General features: G+C 37.7%; 1 non-coding gene across 1 annotated transcript; it reads left to right on the top strand.

Moving 5' to 3' along the window:
• Nucleotides 1-1,579: 1,579 nt before the first annotated feature.
• LOC112711925 (small nucleolar RNA R71) lies at nucleotides 1,580-1,687 on the top strand. Its single transcript, XR_003157630.1, has one exon. It is a non-coding gene; the product is annotated as a small nucleolar RNA R71 (small nucleolar RNA).
• Nucleotides 1,688-10,345: the final 8,658 nt, after the last annotated feature.

The following is a 10,345-nucleotide window of genomic DNA, read 5'->3' as shown; positions in this document are numbered from 1 at the left end:
AGTTTGACTGTGGGGGCTCTGTTTGACTCTGTACTGAGAGAAGCTCTGCATGCTTACTCTCCCTTGTTACAGAGGGATAGCCGTGTGCCTTAAACACAAGGTAGTCCCCATTCAATTGAAGGACTAATTCTCCTTTGTTAACATCTATCACAGCTTCTACTGTGGCTAGGAAAGGTCTTCCAAGGATGATGCATTCATCCTCCTCCTTCCTAGTGTCTAAGATTATGAAATCAGTAGGAATGTAAAGGCCTTTAACCTTTACTAACACGTCCTCTACTAATCCTTAAGCTTGTCTTACTGACTTGTCTGCCAATTGTAATAAGAATAAGGCAGGCTGTACCTCAATGATCCCCAGTTTCTCCATTACAGAGAGTGGCATAAAATTTATGCCTGACCCTAGGTCACACAGAGCTTTCTCAAAGGTCATGGTGCCTATGGTGCAGGGTATTATGAATTTTCCAGGATCTTGTCTCTTTTGAGGTAAAGTTTGCTGAACCCATGTATCAAGTTCACTAATGAGCAAGGGAGGTTCACCTTCCCAAGTCTCATTACCAAATAACTTGGCATTCAGCTTTATGATGGCTCCTAGATATTGAGCAACTTACTCTCCAGTTACATCTTCATCCTCTTCAGAGGAAGAATAGTCTTCAGAGCTCATGAATGGCAGAAGGAGGTTTAATGGGATCTCTATGGTCTCTATATGAGCATCAGATTCCTTTAGGTCCTCAATAGGGAACTCCTTCTTGCTTGAGAGACGTCCCATGAGGTCTTCCTCATTGGGATTCACGTCCTCTCCCTCCTTCTTGCATTCGGTCATGTTGAGTATATCAATGGCCTTGCACTTTCTCTTTGGATTCTCTTCTGTATTGCTTGGGAGAGTACTAGGAGGGGTTTCAGTAACTTTCTTACTCAGCTGGCCCACTTGTGCCTCCAAATTTCTAATGGAGGATCTTGTTTCACTCATGAAACTTAAACTGGCCTTAGACAAATCAGAGACTAGATTAGCTAAATTAGAAGTGCTTTGCTTAGGATTCTCTGTCTGTTGCTGAGAAGATAATGAAAAAGGCTTGCTATTCCTGAGCCTAGTTCGTCCACTATTATTAAAGCCTTGTTGAGGCTTTTGTTGATTCTTCCATGAGAAATTTGGATGATTTCTCCATGATGAATTGTAGGTATTTCCATAAGGTTCACCTAAGTAATTTACCTCTGCTATTGCAGGGTTATCAGGATCATAAGCTTCTTCTTCAGAAGATGCCTCTTTAGTACTGTTGGATGCATTTTGCCATCCATTCAGACTTTGGGAAATCATGTTGACTTGTTGAGTCAACATTTTGTTCTGAGCCAATATGGCATTCAGAGCATCAATCTCAAGAATTCCCTTCCTCTGAGGCGTCCCATTATTCACAGAATTCCTCTCAGAAGTGTACATGAACTGGTTATTTGTAACCATGTCAATAAGTTCTTGAGCTTCTACAGGCGTTTTCTTTAGGTGAATGGATCCACCTGCAGAATGGTCCAGTGACATCTTAGAGAACTCAGACAGACCATAATAGAATATATCCAGAATGGTCCATTCTGAAAGCATGTCAGAAGGACACCTTTTGGTCATCTGCTTGTATCTTTCCCAAGCTTCATAGAGGGATTCACCATCTTTTTGTTTGAATGTCTGAACATCCAATCTAAGTTTGCTCAGCTTTTGAGGAGGAAAGAATTTAGCCAAGAAGGTCGTGACCAGCTTATCCCAGGAGTCCAGGCTATCCTTAGGTTGTGAATCCAACCATGTTCTAGCTCTGTCTCTTACAGCAAAAGGGAAAAGCATGAGCCTGTAGACTTCAGGATCTACTCCATTCGTCTTTACAGTCTCGCAAATCTGCAAGAACTCAGTTAAAAACTGATAGGGATCTTCTGATGGAAGTCCATGAAACTTGCAATTTTGTTGCATTAGAGTAACTAGTTGAGGTTTCAGCTCAAAATTGTTTGCCCCAATGGTAGTGATTGAGATGCTTCTTCCATCAAACTTGGAAGTACGTGTAGTGTAATCACCAAGCATCCTCCTTGCATTATTTTTGTTAGGTTCGGCTGCCATCTCCTTCTCTTGTTTGAAAATTTCAGTAAGGTTGTCTCTGGATTGTTGTAATTTAGCTTCTCTTAGTTTCCTCTTCAGAGTCCTTTCGGGTTCTGGATCAGCTTCAACAAGAATGCCTTTCTCCTTGTTCCTGCTCATATGAGAAAGAAGAGAACAAAAAAAGGAGGAGGAATCCTCTATGTCACAATAAAGAGGTTCCTTATTATTAGTAGAAGAAGAAAGGGAATAAGAAGAATGGAGAATCCAAACACAAGGGTAAGGATAGAGGTAGTGATTTGAGATGAGATGAAGAGAAGTGTTAGTGAATAAATAAATAAATAGAGGAAGATGAAAGAGAGAGAATTCGAAAATTAATTTTGAAAAGCAGTTAATGATTTTCGAAAATTAAAGGTTTGATAGAATTAAAATTAAAAATTAAAATAATTAGTTAATTAAAAAGAATTTTGAAAAAGGGATGAGATATTTTCGAAAAGTAGAGAGGGAAAAGTAGTTAGGTGGTTTTGAAAAAGATAAGAAACAAACAAAAAGTTAATTAGTTAGTTGAAAAAGATATTAAAATCAAATTCGAAAAGATAAGAAGATAAGAAGATAAGAAGTTAGAAAAGATATTTTAAAATCAAATTTTTGAAAAAAGATAAAATTTTGAAAAAAAATATGATATAAAAGATAAAATGAAAAGATATGATTAAAAAGATATGGTTAGAAAAGATTTAATTTCTAAAATTAAAATTAATTACTTAACTAACAAGAAACTAAAAGATATGATTCTAGAATTTAAAGATTGAACCTTTCTTAACAAGAAAGTAACAAACTTCAAATTTTTGAATCAATCATATTAATTGTTAGTGTAATTTTCGAAAATCATGAAATACTATTAAGAAAAAGATTTTTGAAAAATAATTTTTTAAAATTTTTGAAAATAGAAAAAAATGAAAAAGATTTGATTTTTGAAAGAGATTTTGAAAAGATAAAATTTTTAAATTTGAAAATTTAACTCGACTTGTAAGAAACAACTAATTTTAAAACTTTTTGACTAGGTCAACCCAAATTTTCGAAATTTTTGAGAGAAATAAGGAAAAGATATTTTTTTATTTTTGAATTTTTAATGAGGAGAGAGAAAAACACAAATATGACCCAAAACATAAAAATTTTGGATCAAAACACTTAATGCATGCAAGAACACTATGAATGTCAAGATGAACACCAAGAACACTTTGAAGATCATGATGAACATCAAGAACATATTTTTGAAAATATTTTTTTTTATGCAAAGAAAACATGCAAGACACCAAACTTTGAAATCTTTAATGCTTAGACAATATGAATGCATAAATGCATATGAAAAACAATAAAAGACACAAAACAAGAAAACATCAAGATGAAACAAGAAGACTTACCAAGGACAACTTGAAGATCATGAAGAACACTATGAATGCATGAATTTTCGAAAAAAAAATGCAAGAATAAGATGAATCATGCAATAGACACTAAACTTATAACTTGACTCAAGACTCAAACAAGAAACACAAAATATTTTTGGTTTTTATGATTTTATAATTTTTTTGTATTTTCATTTATTTTTTTTGAAAAACATATAGGAAAAGAAATTAAGAGATTCAAAATTTTTTAATAAGAATTCCAAGAATCTTTCAATGTTAGTCTAAAGCTCCAATCCAAGGGTTGGGCATGGCTTAAAAGCCAGCCAGCTTTAGAAGATATAAATCAGGCATGTAACAACTGATATTCCAATTAACTTGCCTCTATGCTGATGGTTTTGAAGCCTCAATCCAATTGAGTTAGACATGGCTTTACAGCCAGCCAAGCTTCAACATACTTTATGAAACACTAGAATTCATTCTTAAAAATTTTGAATAATTTTTTGAAAACAAAGAAAAAATTTGAAAAATATTTTTGAAAACTTTTTGAAAAGAAAAATAAAAAGAAAATTACATAATCTGAGCAACAAGACGAACCGTCAGTTGTCCATACTCGAACAATCCCCGGCAACGGCGCCAAAAACTTGGTGCACGAAATTGTGATCATCAACAATGGCGCCAAAAAAACTTGGTAGCGCTCTCAAATGTGAATCACACTTAGTCACAACTCCGCACAACTAACCAGCAGGTGCACTGGGTCCTCCAAGTAATACCTTACGTGAGTAAGGGTCGATCCCACGGAGATTTTTGGTATGAAGCAAGCTATGGTCATCTTGTAAATCTCAGTTAGGTAGATTGTAAATGTTATGGAGATTTCGAATATTAAATAAATAAGCAGAAAATAAATATAGAGTTACTCATGTAATTCAATGGTGGGAATTTCAAATAAGTACGTGGAGGTGCTTGTCCCTATTGGATCTCTGCTTTTCTACTGTCTTCCTTCAATCCTTCTTATTCCTTTTCATGGCAAGCTGTATATAGGGCATCACCATTATCAATGGCTACATAGCATCCTCTCAGTGAAAATGGTCCAAATGCTCTGTCACAGCACGGTAATCATCTGTCGGTTCTCGATCATGTTGGAATAAAATCCCTTGATTCTTTTGCGTTTGTCATCACGCCCAACAATCGCGAGTTTAAAGCTCGTCATAGTCATTCAATCCCAGAATCCTATTCGGAATACCACAGACAAGGTTAGACTTTCCGGATTCCCATGAATGCCGCCATCAATTCTAGCTTATACCATGATGATTCTGATTAAGGAATCCAAGAGATATGCGCCCGGTCTAAGGTAGAACGAAAGTGGTTGTCAGTCACGCGTTCATTGGTGAGAATGATGATGAGTGTCATAGATCATCACATTCATCATGTTGAAGTGCAACAAATATCTTAGAATAAGAACAAGCGGAATTGAATAGAAAATAGTAATAATTGCATTGAAACTCGAGGTACAGCAGAGGTCCACACCCTTAATCTATGGTGTGTAGAAACTCCGCCGTTAGAAATACATAAGTGATCAAGGTCCAGGCATGGCCGAATGGCCAGCCCCCAAACGTGATCAAAAGATCAAAAAATACAATCAAAGACCAATCCAAAGACTTGTAATACACTAGTAAAAAGTTCTATTTATATTAAACTAGCTACTAGGATTTACAGAAGTAAGTAATTGATGCATAAATCCACTTCCGGGGCCCACTTGGTGTATGTTTGGGCTGAACTTGATCTTTACACGAGATGAGGCTTCTATTGTAGTTGAACGCCAAGTTGTAACGTGTATTTGGCGTTCAACTTTGGTTCGTGACGTGTTTCTAGCGTTTGACTCCAGAATGCAGTATGGAACTGGAGTTGAGCTCCAGTTTATGTCGTCTAATCACAAAAAAAGTATAAACTATTATATATTGCTGGAAAGCTCTGGATGTCTACTTTCCAACGCCGTTAAGAACGCGCCAGTTGGAGTTTTGTAGCTTCAGAAAATCCATTTCGAGTGAAGAGAGGTCAGAATCCAACAACATCAGCAGTCCTTTGTCAGCCTTTTATCAGAGTTTTGCTCAGGTCCCTCAATTTCCGCCAGAAATTACCTGAAATCACAGAAAAATACACAAACTCATAGTAAAGTCCAGAAATGTGAATTTAGCATAAAAACTAATGAAAACATCCCTAAAAGTAGCTAGATCCTACTAAAAACTACCTAAAAACAATGTCAAAAAGCATATAAATTATCCGCTCATCAGCACCAAAGCTGGAGTTAAATGCCCAAACTGACACCAAAGCTGGGGTTTAACTCCAAGAACGTTCTGTGCACATGAAAGCTTCAAAGCTCAGCCTAAACACTCACCAAGTGGGCTCCAGAAGTGGATTTCTGCACTATCTACACATAGTTACTCATTTTGTGTAACCCTAGGTTACTAGTTTAGTATAAAAATGACTTTTAGAGATTCAGTTTGTACCTTATGACATTTTTACACTTCCATATTGTACCTCTGACGGCATGAGTCTCTAAACCCCATGGTTGGGGGTGAGGAGCTCTGCTGTGTCTCAATGAATTAATGCAATTGCTACTGTTTTCCATTTAATGACGCTTGTCTCTATTCTAAGATATTCACTCGTACTTCAACATGGAGAATGTGATGATCCGTGACACTCATCACTATTCCCCAACTTATGAACGCGTGCCTGACAACTACTTTTGTTCTACATGAGCTCAACGTAGTCATTAGGTGACATCTTAAGTGTGTATCTCTTGGGTTTCTAATCAACGAGTTTGACCAGCATCTCCTGACAACAGAGCACTCAAACTCGTGAGATCTGAACCTTCATGGTAGAGGCTAGAATCAATTGGTAGCATTCTTGAGATCCGGAAAGTCTAAACCTTGTCTGTGGTATTTCGAGTAGGATATGGGAAGGGATGACTGTGACGAGCTTCAAACTCGCGACTATTGTGCGCAGTGACAGTGTGAAAAAGGATCAACGAATCTGATTCCAACATAAGGGAGAACCAACAGATGATTAGCCATGCGGTGAGAACCATAGCCGGACCATTTTCACTGAGAGGACGGATGGTAGCCATTGATAACGGTTATCCACCAACATAAAGCCTGCCATAGAAAGAGCTATCCGTGTTTGGAGAAGAAGACAGTAGGAGAGCAGTGATTCAGAAGACAGAGCATCTCCGAAACCTCAACCTATTCCTCATCACTGAATCACAAGTATCATTTATTTCATGTTCTTTTACTTTTTACAAATAAAACTAAGTATTGTTATTGATATCCTGACTAAGAATAATGATGAGCGGATAATTTATACGCTTTTTGGCATTGTTTTTAGTATGTTTTTAGTATGTTTTAGTTAGTTTTTAGTATACTTTTATTAGATTTTATTTAAAATTCACTTTTCTGGACTTTACTATGAGTTTGTGTGTTTTTCTGTGATTTCAGGTATTTTCTGGCTGAAATTGAGGGACCTGAGCAAAAATCTGATTCAGAGGCTGAAAAGGACTGCAGATGCTGTTGGATTCTGACCTCCCTGCACTCAAAGTGGGTTTTCTGGAGCTACAGAAGCCCAATTGGCGCGTTCTCAATGGCGTTGGAAAGTAGACATCTTGGGCTTTCCAGCAATGTATAATAGTCCATACTTTATCCGAGATTTGACGGCCCAAACTGGCGTTCCAAATCAGCTCAAAATTGCCCGGCGTTAAACGCCGGAACTGGCACAAGAATGGGAGTTAAACGCCCAAACTGGCACAAAAGCTGGTGTTCAACTCCAAGAGAAGTCTCTACACGAAAATGCTTCAATGCTCAGCCCAAGCACACACCAAGTGGGCCCGGAAGTGGATTTTTATGTCATTTACTCATCCTTGTAAACCCTAGGCTACTAGTTCTCTACAAATAGGACCTTTTACTATTGTATTCTCATCTGGGTAGCTATCCTTGTTCTTATGCTATCTTAGATCATTGGGAGGCTGGCCTCACGGCCATGCCTAGACCTTGTTCTTATGCATTTTCAACGGTGGAATTTCTACACACCATAGATTAAGGTGTGGAGCTCTGCTGTACCTCGAGTATTAATGCAATTACTATTGTTCTTCTATTCAATTCGGCTCATTCTTGTTCTAAGATATTCATTTGCACCCAAGAACATGATGAATGTGATGATTATGTGACACTCATCATCATTCTCACTTATGAACGAGTGCCTGACAATCACTTCTGTTCTACAAGCAAACAAGGCTTGAATGTTTATCTCTTGGATCCCTTAATCGGAATCTTCGTGGTATAAGCTAGAATTGATGGTGGCATTCAAGAGAATCCGGAAGGTCTAAACCTTGTCTGTGGTATTCTGAGTAGGATTCAATGATTGAATGACTGTGACGAGCTTCAAACTCGCGATTGTGGGGCGTTAGTGACAGACGCAAAAGAATCACTGGATTTTATTCCGACATGATCGAGAATCGACAGCTGAATAGCCGTGCTGTGACAGGGTGCGTTGAACATTTTCACTAAGAGGATGGGAGGTAGCCACTGACAACGGTGAAACCCTACATACAGCTTGCCATGGAAAGGAGTAAGAAGGATTGGATGAAGACAGTAGGAAAGCAGAGAGACGGAAGGGACAAAGCATCTCCATATGCTTATCTGAAATTCCCACTAATGAATTACATAAGTATCTCTATCTTTATCTTTATGTTTTATTCATACATCATCCATATCCATTGAGTCTTCCTGACTATTTACAAGGTGACCATAGCTTGCTTCATACCAACAATCTCTGTGGGATCGACCCTTACTCGCGTAAGGTTTATTACTTGGACGACCCAGTACACTTGCTGGTTAGTAGTGCGAAGTTGTGATAAAGAGTTGAGATTGCAATTGAGCGTACCATGTTGATGGCGCCATTGATGATCACAATTTCGTGCACCAGGTTTTTGGCGCCGTTGCCGGGGATTGTTTGAGTTTGGACAACTGACGGTTCATCTTTTTGCTTAGATTAGGTATTTTTCAGAATTTTTAAGAATGAATTCTAGTGTTTCAAGGTGATTTTCTTATCATCACCAGAGCTGATTGATCTTCATCAATTTAGCTCTTGAATGCAATGTCTTGCTGAAGCTTGGCTAGTGATACGTAAAAATTGAGTTTCACGTACAACCGGCAAGTATACCGGGTCGTATCAAGTAATAAAACTCACTAAGAGTGAGGTCGATCCCACGGAGATTGGTAGATTAAGCAACTTTAGCTAATGGTAAATTTAGTCAAGCAAACATAGTTTTAATTTCATGAGCATTTTGATTTTTGAACATAATTGCAAGAATTTAAATGGCAAGAATGTAAAGAACTAAAATTAAGAAATAAAGTGCAAGTAAATGACGGAAACTTAAATTGCAAGAAACTTAAATAACATCAAAGATAAATGGCAAGGAATTAAAGGGTGCAGAAATTTAAAGAACATAAGAGTAAATGGCAAGAAGTAGATGAACAGAATGTAAATAACAAGAGTAGTAAATAGACAGAATGTAGAAAGGGATTGGGAAATGGTTAATCAAATAACTAGAGCAAGAGAAATGAGAATTAATGATAGAGAGGATCATTAGGGATTAGAGATGTTAGTTTTCATGAATTGATGTTAGTCAAATCCTTCTCAATCTTGGGTATAGATCTATGGCAAGTGGGTGATTGGATCCCAATCTCTTGGTGATTCAATCTCTCTCAACATAACCAACTGCCACTCTCGTGATCTAATTGTTCATGAGAAGAGATGAAGCTCAAATCTATCCAGCCACACAATTCCTATAATCTCAACCAAGGAGAGTTACATCTCACATACTAACCAAGGTATATTGATTAAAGAAATCATGAAAGGATGAACTCTAAACTGAATTATGTGGCTCATTCCTCAAACTCACCACATAATTCATATAGATTAACCCCTCTCTCGATGGTGGTTGAATCTTTGAAGATCAAGAGTCTCCTCTTTAGATCAACCACTAGAATTGAGGAGGAGAAGATGGGTTCACCAATTCATTCTAACAAACAGAGCTCCTTCCCCTAATGAAAGTGGGGTTTAGTGAGTCATTGCTCCAATTTCATCAACAATTGCCATGAACAAAAATTAAACTAAGTATAAAGGAAGAAGAAGAAGAATGAAGTGCTTAAAACGTGAAGATGAAGAAGAAAAATTCCAATAGAAAACCAAAGATGAGCATTCCGGGCATCCTCCCGGAAGTGCTAACAAGTAAAAGTGCTCAAAATATGAAAAAGTTCTAAGTGTCAAAAAGTGTGTAAAAGTGTAAAGGTCCCCTCAAAGTACAAACTCAATCTCTATTTATACTAGTCCTAAAGATCTTCAAGTGGGTTAGCAAGATGGGCTTCCTCTTTGTTGAATTCTTGGCTCAATTGATGAAGTTTCTGGCCTTTGTGAGGAATAGGGGAAGTGGAGCAAGTTGGCACCAATTCTGGCCCATTGAGGGCGTTATTGGCACTAACTCCAGGCCAAATGCACGTTGGCAACGTGCAGGACAATTTCCTGGGCATGAAGTATGAGACTTGGGCGTTGCTAGCCCAAGTTGTTGCCAACAACTTGCTTTTCCTCTTCTTGGCCTTACTTTCATGCTAAATGTAGCCCAGAATTTGAGTGTCAACCTTCAGCTTCAATATGGACTATCATACATCATTGGAAAGCTCTTGATGTCTATTTTCTAATGCCACTGGAATCACCTCAATTGGACTTTCCTAGCTCAAGTTATGGTTCCTCAAAGAAGGTAAGGTCAAGCTGCCAAGTTGTTGCCAAGTTGTTGTGAATAACGCACCCTCAACCCCAAGTTGGCAACGTG

Source organism: Arachis hypogaea, chromosome 1, assembly GCF_003086295.3.
Source record: "Arachis hypogaea cultivar Tifrunner chromosome 1, arahy.Tifrunner.gnm2.J5K5, whole genome shotgun sequence".
NCBI lineage: Eukaryota > Viridiplantae > Streptophyta > Magnoliopsida > Fabales > Fabaceae > Arachis > Arachis hypogaea.
Note: the sequence above shows the minus strand (reverse complement) of the source record. Positions and strands in the feature narration are given on the sequence as shown.